We start from the raw sequence: 27,827 nt of genomic DNA on the forward strand, positions 1-27,827 counted from the left end.
TGTATATTTGAAAATTGCTAAGAGAGTAAGTCTTAAAAGTTCTTATAACAGGAAAAGAAAAACAATGTAATTGCATGAGGTGATGATTGTTAACTACATTTATTGGGGTAATCATTTCATAATGTATATGTACAACAAGCCATTACATTGTACACCTTAAACTTACACAATGCTATATGTCAGTTATATTTCAATAAAACTGGGAAACAATTAAAATTTTAAAAGCCCCAGTTCAGCTCACCTTAGCCTCCTCCTTCCCAGCCTGAGGCACTAGGTCACTTGGCATCTGAAAACATAACTCAGTCCGTAAAAGCCAGTTTCCTTGGGTCCAATCTCCATTCTGCACTAAAAAAGCATTGAGATGGTCATGTAGCATTTTTATTACTCCATTGTCATAGACACAATTTGCTAATGGTCATTATTCAAAGTGGACTTGATTTGACCAAGAAGATCTTGCTCCTTTCTTTCCCAACTGCTTATTAACCGTAACTTACATCCATGTAATATTTTTGAAATGCAATCCACATTCCCTAATAAGCATCATACTGAATTTCATTTTCCAGTAGTAGAACCTGAACAGTGAGGATTTTCATGCCTAGTATGGTCTAGTCTTATTATAATTCTTAACAGACCTCATCAGCTCTGAAAATGCCTAGAATCTAGAACTGAATCTTTCATCTATGCCACAAATATTTCTGAAACACCTACTATGTACCAAACATTGGAATGTCTAATGGAAGATAAAGGTAAAAACAGGTGATATTATCCATCTTAGAAAGCCTACCATGATGATCAATGTGATTAAATTGAATATACAAGACCCAGGGATTTGCTTGTAAGACCCTTTCAAGAGGGGATAAGGCCCTGACCACAGGTCTACTGGGGCCTCCTTTGGTTTGACTTGTGTAATAATAGTTTCATATTAACATCAAGAGCCATCTTGGGTGGTTTAGAGAATCTGCCTAAAGGCAAGAGAATAATCCAAATGCCCTCTGAGGTCTCTTTTAACCATAATGCTTTAAGGCATTGACAGACAAGTCAATCCTCTGAAGTTTTATCATGCACTTGGGGGAGGAGGAAACTGAAGGAGACTTAGTTTTATTGAACTCACTTGTTTAAGTTACAGAATTTAGACCTGGAATATGTTTGCAGCCTACCAGTTCAAGACCTCTACTCTTGACCAGATGAGGACACTGTACTCTAAGCTTCAGGGCAGGTGGAAGAATAGGAGACCAGGATTTCTTTAAACCACCATATTTTAAAGTCACACTTCTTTCAGGCACTGCTTTCTCTGTGTTTTGCCCCTAACCTCTGATATCATGCAGCCTTCCTTCTGTGTTCTGTTTTTTGTTTGTTCACCTATCCCTCCAGATTCTGACCTGTGTTTCCATTGCCTTGCACAAGGGGTGTTTCCTTTTTTTTGACTCAGGGTGCTTAGGACTAATTCCACTGATATGCTTCTCTGACCTGTCTCACCACACTTCCCCCAAGGCCAGCACCAGTAAACAGTATCTCCCATTCCCAGGATATGTCGTATCTTCTCTGACTCCCACACCCAAATGTTGGCTATCATATCACAAGTGATGGCCAGAATGACACAAACATGCAGCAGCTGAACAGTGACCGATCTGTCCCTTAAGTGAATTTGGTTGCAAATTCCATGGTATTGACTGTCTCCTTTGAAAGCATGATGATACTGAGTGCCTGTTACCATTCAATCATTCATCCTATGTGAAAATATCTTCATGGTAAGAAAGTCTTTGAGAACAATGTAGAATGAGTTACTATCACAGTGGCTCTTGAGTGATCTTTGGGCCTGGACCAGAGGCCCTTCTCAAGACAAGGTTAAGATGGCTCCATGGAGGCATTATCAATTTTGGCACTGGAGGAAAGGAGAAGTTTATCACAGTGCAGCAGCCCTCCTGGCGGTTCTTGGTGAGATGTTGATGTGCCCCTGAAGTGATTTTCTATGCCAATGTTCTGTCATTTAGACGGTCAGTGAATTGTTGCAAAACAGGTCAAGCTATGCACACTCAGTGTTACTTTTGACTATTAGGGTCAGTCCAACAAAAGGAACATTTGCTCTGGTCCAGAGACATAGTGCAGGGGGAAAAGAGATAGAAAGAAGCAGGGAAGCAAACCAAAGCTAAAATAGCATAGTGAATGACAGTAATGCAATGTTCCAAAAATATTCTATTGGGTTACACTTTGAATAATGATCATGTCTAAAAACGAGAACTATTAAGGGCCATAAGAATTTATAGAAATGCTCCGATCCTGAAGGAAAGATGAATAGTTAGATGGGGCTTTGGAGGATTACAGCAACAAATGCAGTCAGACAATTTCCATTATAATCTTTTACTTAGAATTGCATGTAGCTCATTTGTGTTGTTGTTGGGTTTTGGTACTGATGCATATATACCCTGAGGTGCATTTTTATGAGCAAAGAAAATAAATAAGAGGATTTTCAATAGATCTAAGAAAGGTTAATCCTTTTCAACTGAAAAACTCCTATGCTCGCCTACAGGGCTTAGTGGATTTGGGTCTCCCTGAAGTGAAATGCTTTTTCCTCAATGCGTAAATGCAACTACCTTTTATTTCAGGTAAAGAATGTGAAGGTGGAGTTTGAGGGATGTTAATTTTTAAAATGAGCCAACAATTGATTGACAGGTTAGAGAAAAATAGGACAGGAAATATGGAAAGGCAGTACATGCCTAATAGGAAGGGATAAGAAAAGGAAGAAATATAACAGCAGTGCTTTGAATTTGTACACTGCTTTAGCATTTACAAAATGCTTTTCTCGTTGAGATGTAGACTTCTTAAAAATAAGAAATTTATCTTCATTTTTTTTTTTTTAAAGATTTTATTTATTTTTTATTTATTTGACAGAGAGAGACACAGCGTGAGAGGGAACGCAAGCAGGGGGAGTGGGAGAGGGAGAAGCAGGCTTCCCGCAGAGAAGGGAGCCCGATGTGGGACTCGATCCCAGGACCCTGGGATCATGACCTGAGCCGAAGGCAGACGCTTAACGACTGAGCCACCCAGGCGCCCAGAAATTTATCTTCATTAATCTTTAATTCCTTGATCCTTAACATAATGCCTAGCTCGTATCAGGAACTCAGTAAGTTTTACCTTTGTGAATACACCAAAGAACAGCTGAATGAAATAATTTGTTATTTTATTCAATTTTTACTATAATTCTGTAAGTTTGGATTTATTGTCTTGATTTATATAGGAAGAACTCAAGATACACAGAGACCAAATGACTTGTCTAAGATCACATGAGCCAGAATTCTAGGCCAACTTTTCTGTCCTTGGCCAGAGCCTTTTTACAGTAATAAAGCTCAGATTCTAGGGTGAAATAGGGTTGGGACAGATTCTGAAATAAAAGTTAGATTGGTTCTAAAAAGGAAAAAAAAGTGCTTTTTTATGTTTTAAGGTCAGTTGCTATATCAATGAGCAATTGCCACAATAATTCTACATAGGAAAATCTCCCTTGAACTCTGGCAGATGAGAATAAGCATTTATTCTCAGGATAATGGGACTGCAAAGGGACAGATCCAGGCTGGAATTAACTTGGTGGCTCTGCTTCAAGCTACAGGTTGGGCTGAGCTTGGATCCTCATTATGTGTTGGCTGAGAGCTCTTCCAACTATATTCACTGTAGGGTCCAGACAGAAGAACCATTAGCTACATGGGTTATTCCCATAGTGATGAAGGAATATATGTGGCAATTTATTATGACAGCAATAGAAACTATTATAGCCAATGAAAGTCATGTGACCCAGTCCAAAGTCAAAGGCAGAGGAAGGCCATCTTATCACTTAGTCATGGCCAATCTTTAATTTAATTCTACAGGACAGTGAAAAATCATAGCCAATATTTAAAACTTTTCCAATAGAACTGAGGTAGAAGAAAAACATCAGCTGTCCAGAGGAAGTTTTGTTAAAATTATTGGGGGATCAAGAAGCTTTTGGAAAAACATTTGCCAAGATACAACTGCCCAGAAGGTAAGATATTTAAATAAATTGTTAAACCAGAGAAGTTGTCAAGTGGTTGTTGGAAAAGGTAGTCTTGATCTGAAACTGGGGTGGTGGGTGGCATGTACATTTTCCCAAGAAACAAAGGACTATTTAGGGTGGTGGTGGGGAGTAGAAGTTAACACTATAAGATTAATATGTTGGGTGGAATCCACAACCAACTAAGGCTCCATTAGTTGTTCACCTTTGTATAATTTGCCCCTTGAGATTTTCTCAGCAATTTGTAAATGTGTATTTGTATGTCACAAGATGGATTCTAAGTATTTGTGGCAGAAGACCCAGGAACTGACTGTAGTGTACGGCTATATTCCCAAGATTTAAAAAGGAGAATCTTCACTTTTTTCTTTTGGATGGAGGTGGCATAAATTATTATGATTGTGTCTTCCAAGGGCCCAGAGACATGCTGAAAATGGGTTCTCTGGAGTTTTAAAGAAAGGAATATTTTTTGGCCTCTTTCTTATGTTCTGCCTTGCATCTATAATTCTGGCTGCCTGGTGCAGTGAGTCACCTAGCAACTAATGCAAAGAAGTCATGTCCATCTACTTCCAAGGATATGGATTTAAGCTTGTCTAGTGAAACTCTGTTTAGAGATAATAGCTTGCTGTGGATACATGGCACATATTCTATGTTCAGTTCCACACTGGGCCACTCACTTTTGTTGAGTCTACAAGACCCGAGGGAATTCAAGATAAAGCAATCCACCCCAAGATGAGTTATCTTTATGTGTTGGGGAAAGCTGTGTCCATTTCCATCTCTAGGGAAGACAAGCTCCTGTGTCTGAGAAACCATCTTTTCCAGTGGGGATCTGAAGAGCAATGTCAAAGAGTCCCGGGATCTAAGTGGGTATGAACCCCAGCTCTCCTCCATCCTCACTGTGTGACTCTGGACAACTCTTCTTGGATCTATAAGAGAGGGGAAGACACAGAGACCGTACTGCCCCTGAGATTGGAGGAACAGGCAGGTGAACATGGGGAGCTGAGGTGTACCAGACAGAGACTCACGAGTGTAAACCACCATGGCAACAGGTGCTGGGGATGGAAAACTTAACCATGTTGAAGAATTGTTGGAGCCTCAGTATGGACAACTCTGAGAGTTTAAAACTTCAGGGGACCCAGTCTTAGGGGGCCCCTACAATGCTGCAAGATTTGCCTCCAGGAGCTGGACCAGATTCCCATAACAAACAAATCCTCCTGGGCTTCCGGTGGGGACATGGGAAAAGGAACCATTTTGAACCAGGCCAGAGCACTCTGGTCCTCACAGGGCCTGCTTTCAGGGGAGACTAGTGAACCAGAGCCTAAACTGCTGTTTCTAACTGCCTAAACTGTTATCAGAGCCTAACTGACCTGGGAAAGGGAAATACAAAACCCCAGTCCACTCTAGCCATCCTGTCCCACATAAAGAGGGAGAAAAAAACCCTGAGAGCCACTTGTGAGGTTCACAGTCCAGAGGCACAGGCTCACTGAGTCCCAATCCCAGACTGCAGAACACTGCCCCTTCCCCAACCTCACCACCACATGATGAAAGGCTTATTTACAACAATTTCCTTCACACCTAGTACCTCATATCCAGCTATCAGAAAAGAATAAATTCTGTAAGAAAAAATTGAAAAGAATACCAAAAGGGGAAAAAAAGCCCCACAATTTGAAGAAGCAGAGCAAGCTTCAGAACCAGACATGGCAGGGATGTTGGAAGTATCAGTATGAGAATTCAAACAACTATGATTCATGTGCTAAGGGCTCGAATAGGTAAAGTAGTCACAATGCAAGAACAGATGGGCAGTGTAAGCAGAGAGATAAAAACCCCCAGAAAGAACAAAAAAGAAATGCTAAAGATAAAGAAACATGGAAACAAAAATGAAGAATGCCTTTGTTGGCTTTCTTGGTCGACTGGACATGACCAAGGAAAGAATCTCTGAGCTAGAGAATATATCAATAGGATCCTCAAAACACAAAAAGCAAAGAGAACAAAGACCGAAAAAAAAAACACAACCAGACCAGAAAGTCCAAGGACTGTGGACAACTTCAAAATGTGTAACATCTGCATAATGGGAACACCAGAAGGCAAAAGAGAGAGAGGAACAGAATCGATTAACAGTATTTCTAATCTACCTTAACAGATGGATTCTATCTAAGACCTACTTCATTAGCAGGGTGCCATATAAAGAGAAGAGTGTAAATAATTGAAGCTTCCACTTTATCACCCAGAGCCCCACTTTCCACCTGCAAACAAATGCCACAATCCAAACTCACATGCCTAGTGAGTATTTTGTTAAATATGAATAAATGATCAATGTGCCAAATCCTAGAAGGTCACTGTCCTCTTTGAGGTTGATGCACCTAGCATGCTGGTAAGCCAAGAGAGTTACAACCTAGAGGTTCTGCAAATACAGAAGTGAGTGAAGCAGATGAGTTGGAAGAAAATACAGAATCCACCAACGGGAAGGAATTTGCATAAAAAACCTCCAAATTTTTCTGGGCCCTAAACTTCAGGCTTTTTCTTGGATCTGCTTTTTTAGCTTTCCACCTTCTCAGTACAGTCATTTTTGTTCTGAAATCCACATTAGAGAGGCATCACTCCAGGGCCTGTACTCCAGGGAGAGAACCCCTCAAGTGCAGGAGAAGTGAACCTACATGGTTACCCAAGGTCTTCCGCACTGGTTCTGGTAAGGTCACTCAAGGCCACTGGAACAGAGTCTGAACAAGTGGCTACACTGGTGACTGGTGATCTGGAGGCCCATGGTCATTGTGCTGGCTACAGAATTGAGGGAGGTGGTGGTAGGGGAGGGGAAATTGATCTGGCCCAGCATTGACTTTCTGTCCCAGCTGGACGTAGTCCCGTATCTTAGGGTTCCCCAGAGAGGGAAAACCAATAGGAGATATCTGCGTGCAAAGAATATTATAAGAAATTAGCTCGCGTGATTATAGAGGCTGAGAAGTCCCAATCTGGAGTCCTAAGCTAGAGACCCAGGAGGGTGGTGGTGTGGCTCCTGTCTGAGTCAGTCTAAAGGCCTGAGAACCAGAAGAGCCTACATCATAAGTTCTAGTCCAAGGTCAATGTGCCAGCTCAATAGTCAGAAAATCGACATTCCCTCTTCCTTTTCTTTTTGTTCTATTCGTTCTTCAATTGATTGGATGAGGGCCACGTAGATTAAGAAGAGCAATTTGCTTTACTCAGTTTACTGATTCAAGTGTTGATCTCATCCAAAAACATCCTCTCAGACACACCAAAATATGTGTGACCACACGTCTGGACACACGGTGGTCTAGTCAAGCTGACACAAAAAATTAATCATTGTATCCTGGCTATTTGCAATCATGACCTGCAGTCTCCTAAGAGAGATGGATTCTCATTCATAGCTCCACCTCTGGGGAGAAAGGACATAGATATGCAAAGGAGAGGCTTTGGCCCCTAATATTTCCCAGTTTAGGCTGGAATTGGTAGATAGGTCACCCAATTTTGATCCCTCCCCACTTCCTCCCCTGTATAGAAGAAGTATATGCTAATTGACCCCAACTCTCTTTCCTGATGACTATAGGGTCATTCTCTGAATTATTTTTGTATAACAGTTTTGAAAACCACAATAGAAGTTAGCATGCAAGGGGAAATCTATTTGCCTCAAGACTTGTAGTCAGGCCCAAGCAGCTCAGAAAGCAGACATTTTGTGTGGTGCCCCCTCCCATGTTTTTTAAATGACAAGAAGCATATTCATAACATGCATAAGCATCTAGGTGTTACTTTTCTAGAATCAGGATACTTGAGAAATTAAAACATCTTCAAATGGGATGAAATCAGAGAGGGAGACAAACCATGAGAGACTCTGGACTCCGGGAAACAAACTGAGGGTTACAGAAGGGAGGGGCTGGGGGGATGGGATAACCAGGTGATGGGTATTAAGGAGGGCACGTGTTGTGATGAGCCCTGGGTGTTATACGCAGCTAATGAATCGTTGAACACTACATCAAAAACTAAGGATGTACTATATGGCGGCTAACTGAACATAATAATAATAATTAAAAAAACAACTTCAGGGGTCATGTAATTCAACCTGTTCCATTCTCAGAAGAGAAAATGGAGTCCTGTTGTAGACAGTGTCTCTGTCTCTTGCTGTCTCTTTGTCTCTCTCCCTCTCCCTCTGGTCTCCCTCTCTGTCTCTGGCTACTGGGCATCCAAAACCGTCTTACAAATGGAGGATTCCTCAGTTCACGAGTCTCAGTGGGAGACAAAGCTTGAGTCTCACTACAGATGTTCAAAACCCTAGACTTTTACATTATTCACCTGTCTTATACTTCTCCCAAATTCTGAATTCGGAGCTTATGGTATGAAAAAGCAGGGAGATTCCATTCTGGTGATAGGTGATGGCAGCCATGTCTTCAGGAACTCCAGACTCAATGCTACAATAGTGGTATTCTTGTTCAGTTCTGAAGGTAGCAGTGGTGTCCTCTCCCGACTGGGACTGTCCTATGGCTTGTCCATGGCCCTCGCTGCTGCCAGCATCCCATGTTTCTGAGCAGAACTTTTTCAATGGCCTTCCTGGTTATTATGGCCTTATGTCCTAAGAGTTTCCCTATGTCTTCTCAATAAAATACTTGTCTGCTTAAATCAGCCAAAAATTTTGTTTGTGGTTTTGTTTTTCAGTTTCCTGCAACAAAAAACACTGACTGTTAGGTGACTCACTGAGGGCAAGCAGTCAGAAAGGGTCTGTGGCAGAGCTGGGGTAGGAGACATGGACCCTCCCGCCCCGGGTGATTTACACGGGGCACCGATCTTGCTCTTATTCCTCCAGTACTATTTCTAGTTCTATTTTCTTCATTCCGCTGGGAAGCACCATGTTGTCCCCGCCTTTTTTCTCCATCCTGAGTGAATGAAAAAGTAAAGTGGGATAGCATAGAAGATCAGTGTTACTCAAAACATTGTGAGTGACAGTTTAGACAGGTGATTTAGTGAGAAATAAGTTAGGGCACAAACAACCTGAAACTCACAATGTATCGATGGCTTCAATGAGCTGGAAGCATATTTCCTTCTCACATAAAATAGAGTGGTGCATGGCGGGACACTCAGACCAACCTCCCTCTCACTTCTCCTTCGCCCTCAGCACTAGGTGTCCCCCTGATGGTGGGTTGTGGTCAAGGTCTTACTGCAGATAGATGGCCCACGGAAGCTGAAACGTTTACTATCCAGCAGACACTTGCTAAAATTCTTCCTTGCCTGTCTTAGTCAGTTCAGGCTGATATAACAAATAGCATAGTCGGGGTAACTTGAAACAGTGAACTTTAATTTCTCACAGTTCTAGAAGCTGGGAGGTCCAAGATCAAGGTGCAGGCTAATTCAATGTCTGGTGAGAGGCCGCCCCCTGGCTTGCAGATTTTGCCTCTTGCTGTGTCCTCACACAGCAGAGAGAGAGAGAGAGAGAATGCAAGCTGTAGTTTATTCTTCTTATAAAGACATTCACTCCATCACGGGGGCTCCAGCCTCATGGTTTCATCTAAAACTAATCACCTCCAAAGGCCCCATTAGGGCTTCAGCATATGAATTCTGAGGGGACACAAACATTCAGTCCCTAGCACCGCCCCACTGCCAAAGGCTGAGTGGACACTATTCTTGGTTTATATGGACTCAGATGAGGGTGTTATGGGAAGTTGGGGGGCAGAGCAGAGATCCCTGGGTTTAAGCAGCACCAACCGTACAATTTTGACCCCACCCAGCACCAAGAGGGGCTGAATGACTTTGCAGAGGTAGGATCAGCTATCAGTTCAAGTTACAAAGCCAAGGCCAAAACGAAGTCCTCTCCCTGAGTGTTACGCAGATGTGCGACACTTTGTGTCTCTGGGCCCGGATGGCAAACACTGGGCACAGATGCCGAGTGCCAAGAAATGGAAGCTTGTATCTTTAAGTTTTCCAGCCAAATTTAATATCTGATTATATAAAATAATTGCATTGTAATTCTTAAGAGCAAAATGAATTCTGTCTTGGCCTTGGTGCCTCCTGAGAATTATTAGAAATTATTCTGTAACCAATATCCCCCAAACTCCTGAGAGATATAAAGGATCTCTGACACTAAGAAAGAGATTATGAAATATCTCTTAAAGCCAAGATTTCAGCTAGTAGTAGGTCCATTGATTATCTCCGCCTCCTTTCTCATTTGCTTGCTTACCACCAATTCGAACCAGAGGAGGTAATCAGCGATATCCATGTTGGTGACAACTAGTATTTAGTAATGCAATATGTTCTAGCTCATTCCAAAGCAGATGCGTGGTAATTATAAAAAGCCTTCCACGAGTAGGTTTATTACTGATGTTATCCTGTAACCCGAACAGGCACCTTAACTTGTACTTATCTTCTCCTCCTTCAGATTCTGAAAGCAATGTTTTTAAGCTATGTGATCTCCACTGACATCTATCATTTTAAGGGACAGGCCGCCTACCTCTTCAAACACATAAACGTCAAACACAGTGTTTCTTTTCCTTCAACACTGGTCAGTCCAGGTTGGCTTGTAAGAGTCAAAATCATTTCACATTTCATTAATTGCACGTTCCTCAGCCTGGGGAAGGAGCGATGAATAGCCATAATAAGAGCAACAGAAATAACAATAATTATTTGCAAAAGCACTTTGACAATTACAAAGTGTTTTTACATAAAGTATTTTTTTAAAAAGATAACCTAAATCTTACAGCTCATCTTTGTGTTGCTAATGCCAACCCTGAGCAAATAATGTTTATTGCATTTTTCTTCTTTACCAGAAAAGAAAATCCTAAATGGTCTCAGTAAATGTTCAGCAACTTTTGTCAAAGAAAAAAGGGGAAAACAGCTCCAGGTATGTTTGAGAGAAATCAAACTACCCAGAATGATGGGCTGAACAGACAAAATTACACAGTGGGAATGCTATGAAAATCGAGAGCATTGATTTTTCTGAGACGGAGCATGGGCTCCCAATACTCAGGGAACACCTGATGCTCGCGGTATCTGGCTGGGAACATGCAGCGGGTGTGGCAGGAGCGGAGATGCGGGGTGGGCTATGACTGCTGCGTCTATGCGGGCACTTGCCAAAAGCCTGTGCAAAGAGCAAGGCCAGCCTCTCAGATGCTGCTCTGTATGACATGACAGGGCATCTCAACTGACTTTCAGAATCAGCAGAAAGCGACTTCTGCCCTTCACAGCCCTGGGTTCCTAGGCTCAGGTTGGCTCCCTTCGTGGAGAGAAGATGAGCTCCACACACTGATCCTTCAGGAGCTGCTGAAGACAGAGGAGGCCCAAAGACCAATAAATTGGCATGAGCTGAAGTTTCCCTCTCGGCAGGGTTGGCATCATGGACAGGTGTCTCCTGGCCCAGGACAGTCTGTCAGCAACAGAGCTAACCCGCTGGATGAGGAGAGTGGGTCCCTCCCATTGGCCTCAGGAGCTGGTGGGGAAGTGAAATGCCCACAGGGCTGGTTTCACTCTTTTTTCCCCCCAGTAACTTATAGTTTATTATGCTTTATTTATAAATACTGGAAACAAACCCAGAAAGACAAATTAAGTTCATTTGAATCCACTAAAGTTTCTCTAAAATAACATATGCATTGTTCCACATAACAGTTCTGAAGATACTGGTTTGTTAATTACTGGTTTGTCAATTACTGTTATGTTACAAACAAAATCACTTTTTAAAAAAGATTTTATTTATTCATTTGAGAGAGAGACAGAGAAGGCACAAACAGGAGGCGAGGCAAAGGGAGAGGGAAAAGCAGGCCGAGCTGGGAGCCAGACATGGGGCTCGATCCCAGGACCTGGAGAGCATGACCAGATGCCTAGCCACCCAGGCGCCCCCAAACAAAGTCACTTTTACACTAACTTATCAGTGTTAGTGATTAGAAGCAGCACAAGGAAACACCATGGGGTTCTGTCCTACCCTCTGCCCTTGCTCACCTCTCCAGCTTCAGCTCTGGCTTCTCCTTGCTTCACACATTGCTCCTGCCAGTGACCTTCTTGCTCTAAAACTCTGTGCTCCGCCTTCCTGCCTCCCAGACGATGCATGTTTCGTTTCACATATCCATCAGCCTCCCCTCACTCCAGATTGCCCGCCTGTTAACCAGTCTTCAGCTATCAGCTTGAAATGTGATTTACTGTGTGAGACGCTTTTCACCCCTTAAATATAATTACATTCTCCAGCTAAGCAATTTCATAGTACTTGGCACTTCCTTTGTCTATATCATAATCATGACAAATACTTACGCAACCCAGGGCTCTAGACACTGTTCTAAGAATACACACACACACACACACACACGCACATACCTATATGTTTATGTATGTATGTATCACCTGTCTGTCTATCCATCTAGTATTCAGTGTGAGGATTGAATGGTATCTATATAGTAACTACAGATAGTTAAGTAGGTAGGTAGATAGCTAGATGATAAAAACACAAATGTAGATGGTCTTACTCTTTTTGCCATTTCCCTCTAAGAGGAATATGAAGTTCCAGATGGTAAACACCCAGCTGACAATTCCACGATGCTGCGCTGCAGCTTCAGACCATCAGTCTCTGTGTGTATTTTCTCAGGAGCAGTGCCAGCAGAAGTGAAAAGAACACGAAGCGTCATTTTGTATGCATGCCTGGTATGATCAGCCATTGCCAGAGTTTCATCCAGCCAGGGCCATGATGGGCTTTGCCCAGGAAGGAGCAGGATAAATCTCTCGGCAAAGAGCGATACTGAGAGTAAAAGAAATCATGCCCCAGCTGTACTAGCTAGGGTGACAGCAACCCTTGTAACAAATCAACCCCAAAAGGAGTAACGGCTTAACGCAATGGAAGCTATTTCTCGCCAAGCAGTCCCAGATCAGCAGGGTCCTGTCTTCTCTGCATAGTTTTTCGAGGGCTTGGGAAGCTCTACCGTCTTCAATATGTGGTTTCTATGGTGGCCAGGCTTTAGTTCCATCCCTTCATAAAGAGCTTTGAGGATACCATGTGGCAGTGTTTACAGACCAGACCTGAAAATATGCCTGACCCACTCACAGTCCATTGGCTAAAACTCAGGCACATTGAATATTAGGTTTCCATTGCTGCTGTAACAAATTACCATAACCTTGATGGTTAAAACAATATACATTTATTCTCTTACAATTTTTAAGAAGTCCAAAATCAAGGTGTTAGCAGGACCACGCTCCTTCTAGAAGCTCTAAGGAAAAATCTGGGTTCTTGCCTTTACGCTCATATTCATGCCTATGCTTTCCTTAAATAGCCAGTGAATAGAGATTAAGGGCATCTGGGCAACATAAGAAGGGGACACGTCAGCCAATCAGTTTACCTCACACTCCGGAGCTGCACCCCTTGCATTGTTGTGGTCCTGGCCCCTGCCTTCCGCCATCTTCAAAGCCAACAGTAGCATCGTGCTCCAGCGGTCACCTGGCTTCCTTCTTCTCTGTGCAATCTCCCTCCACAGTTCTCTTACAAGGACACCTGTGACTGCATTTAGGGTCCACACCTCTTGCCATTGGATCATGCACATTGGATAGTCCTTTTCTTACAAACTGATGAAATCACAGATTTGGGTTTGGGCTTTAGAGATAAAGAGCCACTTAGAAGTTCTCCATATGGTCAACTGGATTATAAGCATTTCACTTTGGGTTTTGGGGACAAGTTCTAAACAACTATGGCATTATTTTTTTTTAAGATTTTATTTATTTATTTGTCAGAGAGAGAGTGAGCACAAGCAGGGGGAGTGGCAGGCAGAGGGAGAAGCAGGCTCCCCGATGAGCAGGGAGCCCGATGTGGGACTCAATCCCAGGACCCTAGGATCATGACCTGAGCCCAAGGCAGACGCTTAACCGACTGACCCACCCAGGCATCTCACTATGGCGTTATATTACATTCCATTTGTAAACCACCGTCCTGTGACAGTGAAGCCTTTTGGCAAAGTGATGAGTCTGAAGCTGATGCAGACATTATTGAATTCCCTGATGAAATGATAATGTTAATTATCTCATGATAGCCTCCAGTGGTCATGGAAGTAGTCAGCATTCTGCCATGGAGTTATTGGTATGAGGAGGGTGGCCAGAATTTACAGTTCTTTTTATCTTCTGATTCAGATCTACTAAGGTGTATAGTATTTTTTAAAAGAGAAAAAGAAATGTAAGCAACGGAGAAGAAAACAAAAGTCTAGAAGAAGAACGATGCCTTTAAAATAGGAACAGGAGCCAGATACAGTAACAGTCAACGCAGGGGAAATGAGGACATGCAAAATATAATATATGCAGATAAGATTTTAAAAGCTTAATGAAATGGAGAGAGAGTAAAAGAGCACTAGCAAAAAGTACATATTCTTTGAGAAAGGAGATATTGCGAGCTTACGATTTAGAGTTTCATTTTGTAACATGAAAAATCGTGTAAAATTTGAACTAGAAGGTCTTTCATATTTCTTCCAATCTAAGATTCTCTATGGAATCCAAAATGGCTATGTGAAGGTGTATTACCTTATTTTGAGCAGTAATAAGGTGTTCTACCAATATTCCACCCTTCATCCCGTAACTAAGTTGCAACACTTACGCTAATAGACTCGTCCGTTCGAGTGTACATACGTACACAGAGCACACACATGTGCCCAGCTCATACTCATGCCTGTTTTCCTGAAATAGCCAGTGAATAGAGATTAAGGGCATCTGGGCAACATAAGAAGGAGGTACTTCAGGCAATCAGTAAGTTACTCAACACCGCCCTCCCATATGAACAGGAGAGAATAAAACTCTATATTCGGGAAAACACTGATACACTGGCAATTGTACTTGGAGGAAAATATCGCAGATGTAAGAGACAGTTCTAGTGGTGTTTAGAGAATGGAAGCATGTTTTCAATTACTCTAATCTCCAGAGTCAAATATTTAGAGCACGATGTCACCATTGGCCAATGAAATGCTAGCAGCATTCCTCTTCTGCGCTGGTCTTATCTCCCTGGGGCCCTCTGACCTGGGTGGGACCTGAGAGGTACTTCTTTCAACCAACAGAGCCTGAAATAAGGGGCAGTGAACAGAGCTCAAGGCCAGAGATGGGATGAGGAGAAATTGCGTGGTTTTCAAATATGTCCATGGGAATAGTCAGCTCTATAATGTATCTCTTACACTAAGATTAAGCAAAATTTTCACTCGATGGGAGCATTGCCTTTGTTAATGTTTTGGGATTTTTTTCAATGTGCTAAACACAAGCACTAAACTTTCCAGAGCTCTGTATAAGAGTCTGAGCCTGAGTATATCAAGCAAAGGAGAAACCCAGGGCTTTTGAATGGATTTAGACATCTTTGGCAGAAAAATCAATGGAGAAGCCCTTTAAACATAAAGATATTATGTCCCAAATCAGATGCATGGAAACAGAATCCTCATGCTCCCTGGCCTCCACCTATAGGTCAGACTGTATTAGTTCACCTCTCTGGCTTTAAAGGCAAAATTCTTTGCTGATCACCTCTATCTGACTTTTAGTTACCCTTCTCTCTCCTTCACCCAGGAAATCTTTTTCTAGAGGCAAGTGTAGAGAGTCACAGTTTATATAAATGTGAGGGTGGCCCACTTTGACCCACTGTCCATTGTTCTCCAGGGCAATTTGCTTGATTTTGCTGCCCGAGGGCCCTACTCTGTAGGAGCTATCCAAAGATAAGTGGCTTACATAGGTCCAAGGGGGCGGGAGTGTGCTTTTCTCACAGGATCCCTGAAATTACAGCTTTTTAATTTGAAATACTGTTTTTCTTCCTTGAGTATGGCACTCCATTTGTAATGCTTGAATATATTCTATTGCCTGCAAATTGCCTTGTGTTTTTTTCTACAGCCAACTCCTACATTAAGATATGGAGTTTGTACATTAGAGAAGTCATTATTACTAGTTAAATCTATTTTCCAAATTTTACTTGACGATGACACATAAATATGACGTTTCGATGCATATCTATTAAGTTATGACATGTGGCACAGAAACTCAATGCATAGACTCTGGATCCAAACATTCTGGGTTCAGACATCCTAGCCCTGCCACTTGCTAGTCTGTGACTTTGGATTTAATCTCTTGACACCTCAGTTCTCTCATCTAGGCAGCCTACTTCATAGGGCTGCTGTGGGAGTTAAGTGAGCTAATATTTGTAAAGTGCTTAAAACAGAGCCTGGGCAGGGACGCCTGGGTGGCTCAGTTGGTTAAGCGTCTGCCTTCAGCTCAGGTCATGATCACAGGGTCCTGGGATTGAGCCCCATATTGGGCTCCCTGCTCAGCCTGGAGTGTGCTTCGGGAGAGTCCCTCTCCTCCTGCCGCTCCCCTGCTTTGTGCTCTCTCTTTCTCTTTGACAAATAAATAAATAGAATCTTAAAAAAACAAAAACAAAGCTTAGGCGGAAATAGGCACCTAACACGGGTTCGCTTTTATTATTCATTTCTTTGTATAGATGTAGGTAAATGGTGGCCTAAAAAAAAATACTTCCTACTCTACATCATTTTCCTTTTTCTTAAAACAGAGCAATGAAGAAAGAACTCAACTTCTCCACCTATAGATTGGAAATGGGAGCTCAGCCAACCTTTAAATGAAAACATGGGTAGATCTGGTGAAATATAAGCCCCTTTCACAAGAGTCTCAGTCATTGTTTTTTTAGATTTTCATTAGGATGGGGGGGCGTGCAGGAAGGGCCTTCACTCTTTACTCTGCACGGACCTCCTAACCTGGAGAATATTGGAATATTAGACATCAGTTACTCATTACAGTTGTCATAAGAACTTAGCAAAGAGTTCTATGCATCTCTAAGTTCTGAGAAAATTACAGGGAAGACAAGTCAAGGAGAATCAAAGAAGGGGGAAGAGAAGCCAACTTTTACTGAGTGCCAAATATGCGCTAGGCACTGTAATACACACTTTACACATATTATCTTTTTACAGAGCGAAGAATTATTGACTGCATCTTGTAGATGAAGAAATAATGTACTGGAGAATCAGGATTGGAAACCAGGACTGTCTGATTCTGGGCGGTGTGCTCTTTCTCCGTCCTCAGTTTGCTCTGTAGTGCTGTGAGCCGTATACTGCTCGTGTCCACTGTTCATAATTACAGTCCTAAGTCATCAAGATGAGATTACTTTTCTCTGTGGGTTTTTTTTAATTAGGTAAAGTAATGGCATGTTTTAGAAATTTTTTATTCAAAATAGTTAGAACACATGTTTATTCTTAAAGTATTAACATGTGTATTTGCAGGACAGGTCTCTCAGTCGAACCCCTTATTCTTTGCCAAAGGAGGATAAAGTGTAGTGAAGCTAAACCAAGCAGCTGGTGGGTGGCCTCAGGACCTACAGAAGGAGACGGAGCCCAGGCAGGTGTGTTCAGCTGTGAAGTTTCTTTTCTTCCCCCAGCTTTCTTGAGATATACATTTAACATTTGGTGGGTTTAAGGTATACAATGTGATGATTTGATACAGGTTTATATTGGGAAATGATGACCACGGTAATGTTAGTTAGCACATCCTTCACCTCACAGAATCACTTTGTGTTCCTGTAGTGGTGTGGTGGCGAGAACATTTAGGATCTAGTCTATCAGCATCTGTCACATATACAATACAGTGTTGCTAACTATGGTCATTATGTTGTACATTAGATCCTTAGGACTTACTCATACTGTAACTGGAAATTTATACCCTTGACCAACACCTCATCATTCTTCTCATCCCCCACCTCCTGGCAACTAGTGTTCCATTCTCAGTTTCTATGAGTTCCACTTTTTTAAATTCCACATATATGCAAGATCATACATATTTGTCTTTCTCCATCTTACTTATTTCACTTAGCACAGTGTCCTCAAGCTTTATCCATGTTATCACAAATGGTAAAATTTCCTTTTTATGGCTAAATAACATTCCATTGTGTATGTACACACTACATCTTCTTTTTTCATTCATCCATCATCCATGGACACTTATCTTGTTTCTATGTCTTGGCTATTCTGAATAATGCTACGATGAATGTGGAAGTATAGATATCTCTTCAAGATAGTGATTCTACTTCCTTTGGATATATACCCGGAAGTGAGATTATTACTAGGTTATATCATAGTTCTCTAATTTTTGAGGAGCCTCCATACTGTTTTTTTTTTTTTAAGATTTATTCATTTACTTTAGAGAGAGAGAGAAATTGTGGTGGGGGGAGGGGCAGAAGGAGAGGGAGAGAGGATCTCAAGCAGACTCTGTGCTGAGTGTGGAACCTGATGCGGGGCTCGATCCCATGATTCCAAGATCACCACCCAAGCTGAAACCAAGAGTCAAACACCTAACCAACTGCACCATGCAGGCACACCTCCATACTGTTTTCCATAGTGGCTTTGCCAGTTTACATTTCTACCGACAGCGTACAAGGCTTGTCTTTTCTCCACATCCTCATCAGCACTTACTACCTCTTATCTTTTTTGTAATAACCACTCTAACAGGTGTGAAGTGATAATCTCATTGTCATTTTGATTTGCATTTCCCTGATGATTAGTGATGTCGATTACCTTTTCGTGAGCCATTTGTATGTCTTCTTTGGGAAAATGTCTATTCAGGTCCTTTTCCCATATTCTAATCATATTGTTTGGGGTTTTTGTTTTGTTGCTATTGAATTGTATGAGTTCCTTACATATTTTGGATATCAACTCCTTATCAGATGTAGTCTGCAAATGTTTTCTCCTGTTCCATAGGTTGCCTTTTTATTTTGTTGAAATGAACAAAACGATGGGGAGCTTTTTAATCTGATATAGTGCCACGTGTTTATTTTTTGCTTTTATTACTAGTGTTACGGTGTCGTTGCCATGACACCAAACATGACATCCTGTTTTTTTCTAGAAGTTTTATGGTTTCAGATCTTACATTTAATTCTTTAATCCATTTTGAGTTAATTTTTGTGAGTGGTATAAGATAGGAGTCCAATTTCATTCTTCTGTATGTGAATATCATTTTCTCAATACTATTTATTGATGAGAACATCCTTTCCCCATTATTCTTTGAGTATTCTTTGCTCCCTTGTCAAATATTAGTTGACTATATATGGAAGGGTTTATTTCTGGGCTCTTGATTCTGACCCATTGGTCTATGTGTCTGTGTTTATGCCAATACCAGACTGTTTTGATTACTATAGGTTTGTAATATAGTTTCAAAGCAGTAAATGTGATACCTCCAGCTTAGTTCTTTCTCAGGATTAACTTCAGAGTTGTGAAGTCTCTAACACCTGGGAATTTGGATTCTAATGTTTCTGGTAGCAGTTGGCCTTCAATGGGAAATGCAGTTCCTTGACCCCTCATATTCCCAGAATCAGGGGTATTAAGAAGACCCAGCTTCTAGTTCCTGTCTACTGGTCTCAGCATGGCCATTCTCTCCCCATGTCTCCCCAGGATGGGACAAAAGGTCACTTCTCAGTCTCACTTCTAACCCAAGGGAAGACAAGAGTAGACAGAGCTCCTTGAAGACATCCCCAGTACTCACCCCACCCCACCCTCACCCTCACCTCCAGGGCACATGGGCCACACTCACTCAGGGGCATGTTTCCTACCCACTCTGGAGTGCTATTTGCAAAGACCTAGGGAAAATTTCCCAAGGCGTGGGGGTATGTTGAAAAATTTTATTGGATTAATGAGGTATTTTGGAACCATACAATCCCTAAGACAATATTCATTTGTTTAAAGAAATTAAACAAATTAAAGAAATATTAAATATAATTAAACAAACATAAAGATTATAGAAATTAAATTAAAGAAATATACTTCTGTAGTCTATCCCAGCCTCTGGGAGCTATAGATGCTCTCAGAAATCTCTTTCCAAATTTTCTTTTTTTTTTTTAAAGATTTTATTTATTTATTTGACAGAGAGAGACACAGTGAGAGAGGGAACACAAGGAGGGGGAGTGGGAGGGGGAAGCAGGCTTCCCTCAGAGCAGGGAGCCCGATGCGGGGCTCGATCCCAGGACTCTGGGATCATGACCTGAGCCGAAGGCAGATGCTTAACGACTGAGCCACCCAGGCGCCCCTCCTTCCAAATTTTTGTAAATATATCTTTTCTTTTTGGGGGGAGGAGGATATACAGAATATTATTTTAGCAATATTATCCATTTTCATAAATAATTATTGAGCTATACATATTCTATGAAATTCTTTTTTGTACATTTTACATCTTCTACCTGTAATGAAAGAATATCTCAGGACATATACCAAACAAAAAGGAAGAGAAAAACAGGACCTTGAGTCATGCCAGTCACATACTTTGCCTACTGGGAAGCAGCCAAAGCATAGGCTAAGGACATAAACCTGGGGTTAAGCCAGAGGATATGACCCTTTGTTTTTCCAATGGCCAGTCATGTACATAAAGCATTTCCTTCCTCCATACATTTATATCCACTCTAGGGAAGATCCAGGGAAAGAGGTAGTGCCTGAGATACTTTAGTGACTAAGCAATTTTTTTGGTAATACTGATGAGTATCTAAATGGAGTCTTTAAATAATCAAATTGGATTTAAATTATTTTATTTTTATTTCATTTTATTTTAGCTTTATTGAGGTATAATTGACAAAACATTGTAAAATACTTAAATGTACAACATGATGCTTTGATTGATGCATATATTGAGAAAGGATATGTTTTTTCCTTATTAGCTGTATTTGCTCAGGCTGAGTGCAAGATGAACAAATTTGGAACAAAATAATTGTAAGATATTAAGGTATTCTGTGAAGAAAATGGCCATTTTGTAGAATAAAAATTGACAGAATTTCCCACCACTGCTGGAGCTATGTTGAAAAATTTTATTGGATTTTTTTATGTTTAAATATTTTTTATATTTTTTATATTTATCTATATTTATGTGAACAAAGAGCTGGTCCTTAAGAAGATGTTTGAAAATATGAATTTTTACCTAAATTCAATGCCTATTCTATCTGAGCAGACTCTTGGAGTTACCCTGAAGATGTGGCAGAAGAGGCTATAGCTGAGTATATTCATGTGTACCATGAAATGATTATAGTGTCTGATGAAAAACATGACCAGATTCCCATTTCCAAACTAGATTCCTAGTGGAATCTATATGCACTGAGAAATCTATACGCAAATTCCTAGAATTTCTTTATACGCATAAAGAAAATGTCAGGAAAGTGTATTATTTTATTGCTAAATAAGGCTTTGACCCCAAGTTCCCATCTTGTTTCCTATTTCAGTAGCCTAAGATGGTTCATGTGTGAGCCGAGAGGTATATGTTTGCCTGCTCGGTATAAGGGATAAGACTAGATTAAAGAGCTAATGCAAACTGTATAAAGCAACGCCAGGCAAATAATATATGTATGCTTTATAAGCATTCACCACTATTATCATCCTCATTATTATTTTAAATGATAGTCATCCTCCTCTCCTGAGCAGTAAGCCTCAGTCTCCTGGCCTTGACTTAATGGAGGAAAGGCTGCATTATCCAAAGGGGAAATACAGTGATATTGCAAAGCATTATTTTGCTAACCTACAGTTTTCAATATAATAGGTCTATTTGTTTGTTGGCTTCTTTTGGATTTTTGAAATACAACAGACACATAGCTGTAGCCTAAGACTGATGAGTTGTACACCTGGAGGAAAGCTGTGGCTGCCTTGGTGAGGTTTCATACAGCAGCATAGATGTATAGATAAGCCACATTTTTCTACCCACTACCCTGAGGAACATTCTCACTTAACTCTGGGCATCCAAAGCCATAAAGGGGTGTTTTGGGGAGAGTTATCCCATAATTCCCTATGTTCTCAAGATAGACAGACTCAGGTCTTTGACCCACAAATAGATTTTGGAGCATAAGGTAGGCACAGATAGAACTAGCTCTTCACGGTGGAATCAGACAAATGAGAGCTTTCAGGGAAATAACGTCTGAAGAAGACATCCACCTCACTTCAGAGCTCAGTTAGAGATGTAAATCAGAACCCAAAGGCCAGCGAAAACTGCTGGTTTTGTAGAGAGAAAAAGTTTAGAGGTTTATTGAGGAATACCCATATAGTATTTCTTTCTAAAACAAAACAAAATCATTATCACAGAGTTCTGCTTCTGCAGGCAGCCACAGCTGTATACAATATGTAAGTATGGGTCTCAGGCTCAAAAACCACATTTAAATAAAGTAAAGAGCCTGGCTTACATCCATCAGAGTTTGGGTAATTTCAAGGTTATGCCAAGTCTCCCAGCCGCAGAACACCCTGTGTAATGCCAAGGCTCTTCCACTCATCTGGTTCTTTATATTGGGCTGTTTGATTGCTAGTCATTTTGAATTCCTCCAAGCAGAAGGTCTGGAAAGCAGAGAGTAGGGTTCCAAATTCCACTTGGGTTTCATTTTCTTATCCCTTGCAGTCAGCGCTAAGTCCAGGAGTGGGCCACCATACTTTCTAAGTCTTCATCTTTGAAGGAATTGCCCTTCTAATGAGTAAGAGCTTAGAGGGTGAAAAATCTGAATGAGACATGATGGTGGTATTCACCGGGGCACCTTGGTGGGAACTAAGAGGGAGACAAGACCAGAACAAAGAAAATCCAGAGTATAACATATTGGGATCCCTGACCTAGGGCTGTGGATTTGAAACAAAGGGAAGCCATCAGTAACATCTAAACAAATTCTGTCTTTGAAATGAACTTAGAGGTTTTCCTCTAATGAAGAATGAGAAACATTTTGCTGTGGAATTGTGTGTGAATAGTGCAGCTGATGGAGGCTTCAAATGTCAACTAACAAACTAACAATTACACATTGATTATATAAATATTCTCTACCTGAATTTAGCATGTGTCTTTCCACATATATGATGTATGTGCAAATGGCAGGAAACATTGTCTGCACTGACAGATCTTTTAAAGAAAGTGACTGCATGACAAATTGAGATATCGCAGCTTCAATCCTCCATGGTGATAGATATTTAATATGTATCCACGTATTTTGCTGCGCTGGGTGTCAGCCCTACCTCCGCCTCACACCTGCATTGTGACCTTGGGGAAGTAATAACTTTGCTTCCTGTACTTCATCTCTCTGACAATTACATAAAAATATTTACTAGAAAAAGTTATACAGGTATGTTTTATTTCTTCAAGCTCTTTGGGAGTCATTGATATCCATATAACAATCAGTATGTTCTATAATAAGAAAGAAAAGTTAACATCTCCTTATATTCACCAAACTTTCAAAAGTATATATTGATCAGTTTCCATGTCTTAATAACTCATGTGACACCTCTCATCACAGACTAAACTGCCATCTGGTTAATCCTGTCACTCTGGCCTCTTCTAAAAGTTTCTATATTCTATTTCTGCCTTCAAAAACCTTTAAGTCCAATTATGAACTATTGAGCATATCATAAATACAAGGCAGTGGATAAAAAAAGGAAACCTGATATAGATGCATGTCTAAAAAGGATGATTGTTAAAGTTTACACACAAGTGTAAGATATTCTTTTTATACTAGCAAATATAATAAAGCTGATTTAAAGCACTCTTCAAAGAATGAAGAAATGAATCTTTTATCAAATGAAATAACTGCGTGTGTATATATTTGGGATCTTGGGTAAGTTCTTCCCTTCCCCAGACCTCCATTTCCTTACCGGTAAAATGGGGCAATAATAGTACCTAATTCATAGTTTTGCTGCGAGGACTGGATGAGATAGCGTACATCAAGAATTTAGGAGAGCCTAAACCATGAGTGCTATTATGAGCTCAACTGTGCTGAAGCCCTAATAACCCAGAATGTGACTATATTTGGGAATAGGGACTTTTAAAGAGGTAATGAAGTTAAAATGAGGCTGTTAGGGTGGACCCTGGTTTAATATGACTAATGTTCTTATAAGAAGAGATTAGGAGACACAGAGACAGCAGGGGTGCATGTGCCGGAGGGATGGCCATCTGTCAGCCAAGGAGGCGATTTGGAACAGATCCTTCCCTCATGACCTTCAGAGGAAACAACCCCACTGGCACCTCGATTATAAACTCCTAGCCTCTAGAACTTCAAGGAAATTAATTTCTGGTGTCTAAGCTGCCCAGTCTGTAGTATTTTGTTATGGCAGCCTGAGCTGACTACACAAGTGCTCAATATGGATTTGCTCTACAGAGATGAGAAGGGCAGAGAGGGGGAAATTAACATGTACATGGGACACTGCAGAAGAATGAATGTGGTTACCACTTCCGCCTTGGGTTGACCTCCCTGGATGACCTCAAGGAGCTCTATCTTTCCGGCACCAGAGCAGTCTCATTGGATTGTCTTCTCCAGTCAGTGAGGAAGTTCTGGGAAGAATTACAGCTGCTTGCAGACAGAGAAAAAGCAAAGCATCATCATTGATATCACTTTATAGATTCATTTGGAAGGAAACTGGGCTTCAAATCATACCAGAGTAACACACAAAACAAAAGGAGCTCTCATTCCTCCTAAGACTATTGACCATTTGCAAGTATAAATCAATAGTGCATTTTCAAAATGCTTTGTTCTTTTATGAATGCCTTAATTTCTCTAGGCCAGAGAATCTTAGAGTCCAGAGTAAAATAAAAGAAGCCAGGACAATATGTATCAGCGTCTATTCATAGGGACCTAATCAGCACAATCATTAAACAATATGTTCTTGGCAAGTCAGTTGGGTAATGTATGCAAATATGTAATTCCTTAGTACAGACCCAGCGTGCTAATATATGTCATTCTGCAGTTAGGTCCAGGGGGCTAAGGGAAATTAGGCTCAGAGCTCTATGTCTTTACCGTGTCATCTCAACAACAACACAAATTCCACAGAGATCTAATAGTGTCTTGCTGCCAATATCTGGATCTTTTTTATTGCTAAGTGTTCTCTTTCTCCTTTGCTTGCAGCATAGTTTTAAAATCATGTAGTGCAACTTATGTTTAGGAAAGACCAGATGATATCTCTGTATCCTGAGGTCAGACCCCAACAGCCCATCAGTTAGCACTTGACTGCTGTGGGCTAGGCATGTGACGTTTTAAGTACTTCATTAGTCTGGGGCCATGTTCCCTGGGGCGTCCATCTAACAAAGGGTATTATGGATGCTTTCCAAATGTTCAGTTGTTTTCAATCCTTGTTATTAAATGTAAGCAGGCCATGTAAGGAAGAGAAGCCTAGGCTTTTAGATGGTACCTTTGAAATATTCTAGTCCAGCGGTGGCAAATAGATTTTATTTCAATTGTTAACTCTTATCAATTGGTTGTGGCTACCCAGAGCGTGATGTTAAAACTGTGCCAAAGCCAGGTGTTGGCTCAGCAGGAAGTAATGCCAAGGTTGATGCTGATGTCCATTGTGGACGTGAGACTGGGGAGTGGTAGAAAGACATCCTACATATGTTCCATCTCTCAGTTGAATCCTCTCTTATATGTGAAGAAACTGAGCTCCAAAAATATTGAATGAGATTCTCAAGATCACATAAGTAGTTAGCAAAAAAGGCCAAAGTCAGAATCAATACATCTTGACTCCCTTCCTACCACATCATTGAAAAAAATCCTAGTTGCATGAATATAACTTAATTCTGCCCTCCAGGTGATAATACTGGCCTTCATTTTCTAATGAAACCATAATCCAGAAAGAAGTATTAAAAGCTCCTCCCTCCCCAGCACACGTATATCCCTTCTTCCCTCAAGGACATATTTACTCTGCATTTACTTAGACACATATTTTCTCCTGAGCCCCTTTTCATGTTAGAAATAGGAGATAAAGTTTATCTCCAGGTACTGTTTACTTATTTGTGAATTGGGGAGAGTGATATGCAAAGTCTAGATTCTGCACGTTGAATTTAAGTTAGTCAAGCCCTTTGAGTTCTTTAGAAAAAGAATTCAAAAACGGAAATTTCTTTTGTTATCAATGTGCCAAACATAGGTAAGAAAAGATGAATCCATATATGTAAACACAAAATGCTCTGCGCGTGAACCAAACAAATTACGGGGGAAAATAAGTTATGCAAAGGGTTAAAAAAAAAAAATGCTGGCGAACCTTCTGAAGGAATGAGCAAGGAGTTAAATTCTAATTCTTTGTAGCAATTATTTTTTCCCCTTGGGAAAGGACATTAAGAACTTTTGCACTGCAATGCCATCTATTTTTTATTGCGCCAATGAACAAGTAAGTACATCTTTCCAAACTGCCGCTATTCATCACTTTTAAATAAGAATAGATGAGTTTGAAAAGATATGAAGAGTCATTAGTCCCAGCTCTAAATATTGCAGGTGAAATTATTTCCATCCACTGAGGCCTACTGCAGACTCAGAGAAGTGTCACATAATATCCTTGAAAATTCTGCTTCCGAAGAATGTGCCCCTTGTTTGGACAAATGCAAAGGCCACAAGGATCTGTGTTCGGTACCCTAGCCTATCATGTAGACTGCCAGTCTAGAATAACATTCCATTTCGTAGGAAGGAGTCCTTTCTATATATTGAAACCATCCAGAAAGTGGGGGGAGGAGGAGTTTGAAATCAATATGACATTTTAATGAAGTTGTGTAGCCAGTGGAAAAGTTTTATTAAGATCCACTCCCTTCCAACCACATTAACCTCAAGAAGCCAATAACCGAGGCAGTATTTACTCCTGAGAAAAGCTGGCACGAGGAGCCCTGAGTTCTCCCAAGCGCTTACCTACCCACCACTGTGTTTGGAGATTGACATTTATTACCATATTCGTCATCACAATGCTCCAAAAGGGTGGATATAATCTGCATATGGAGACAGAGATACTTAGGGCATAAGTGGGTTGAGGTAGGTCAGTGCTCTGGAAGCAGGACTAGAACTGTCCCTTGGCTCCTTTCCACTAGCCCAACCTGAATGCTATTCTGCACCATACTTGGTAACCCAGCACTATCCCTCAGCATCCTAATTCTTTTGAAGGTCTTCCTTCAAAACAACCAAACCTCAGGGGTGCCTGGTGGCTCAGTCGGTTAAGCATCCAACTCATGATTTTGGCTCAGGTTATGATCTCAGGGTCATGGGATGGAGCCCTGCATCAGGCTCCACGATGGGCGTGGAGCCTGCTTAAGATTCTCTCTCTCTCCCTCTCCCTCTGCCCACCCCCTCGCCCAAAACAAAACAAACAAACCACCCTAGCATTGCCATTTGGCTAACCGCCACATGCTCAGGCCCTAAATGGGAATATCTAACTCTCCCATACATAGGAAGGGTAGTCCTACGTACTTTCTTGGGGTGGTGGTTTGAGCTTGCCACAGAGAGTAAGACATGACTGGGGAGGGATTACTCAACCTCATTTATGACATTCATTTTATCTTGCACTTCACTAGGTTTTTGTTACTTACATGATGGAGGGCAAGAACTCTGCCACGCAGCCTGACTCCCCCACACTACTTACTCCTGTGCCTTGCACACAGTAGGTGCTCAACACTTCTGAGAAGACTGACTAATTGAATGAATTAAATGGGGGGATAATAGCTCATGATGGAGTGTCCTCAGCTGCCAATCTGTTTTTCTCTTTTCACTCACCTTCTACCACCTGAGTTGCTTCACAGACAAAAATGCAATCTCCTTCCCTCTCCTATGCTCACCTGATGTGCCCTCCACTGTGTCGCCCTCTACTGACTTGCCACAATGTAATAAGGCTCTCAAGAGAATGACTCAGCTCAGTGTTGCGTCTGGATGTCCCATGACATTTTCTTCTTCATCATTTGCTCATTGCCAGTCTGAGTGACTCAGCTGCTGGCTTAAGGAAAGTGGTGTTTGTACAGTATGGAATAGTCCATATCTATATCTATGCCAATAATTTATATATGTATAAATAAAATAATTTTATATGTAAATCATATAAAATAAATAAAATGTATATATTTGTATTCTATATTCATATTTATATTCCTATGCATATAT

Source organism: Phoca vitulina, unplaced genomic scaffold (genome assembly GCF_004348235.1).
Source record: "Phoca vitulina isolate PV1807 unplaced genomic scaffold, GSC_HSeal_1.0 scaffold17, whole genome shotgun sequence".
NCBI lineage: Eukaryota > Metazoa > Chordata > Mammalia > Carnivora > Phocidae > Phoca > Phoca vitulina.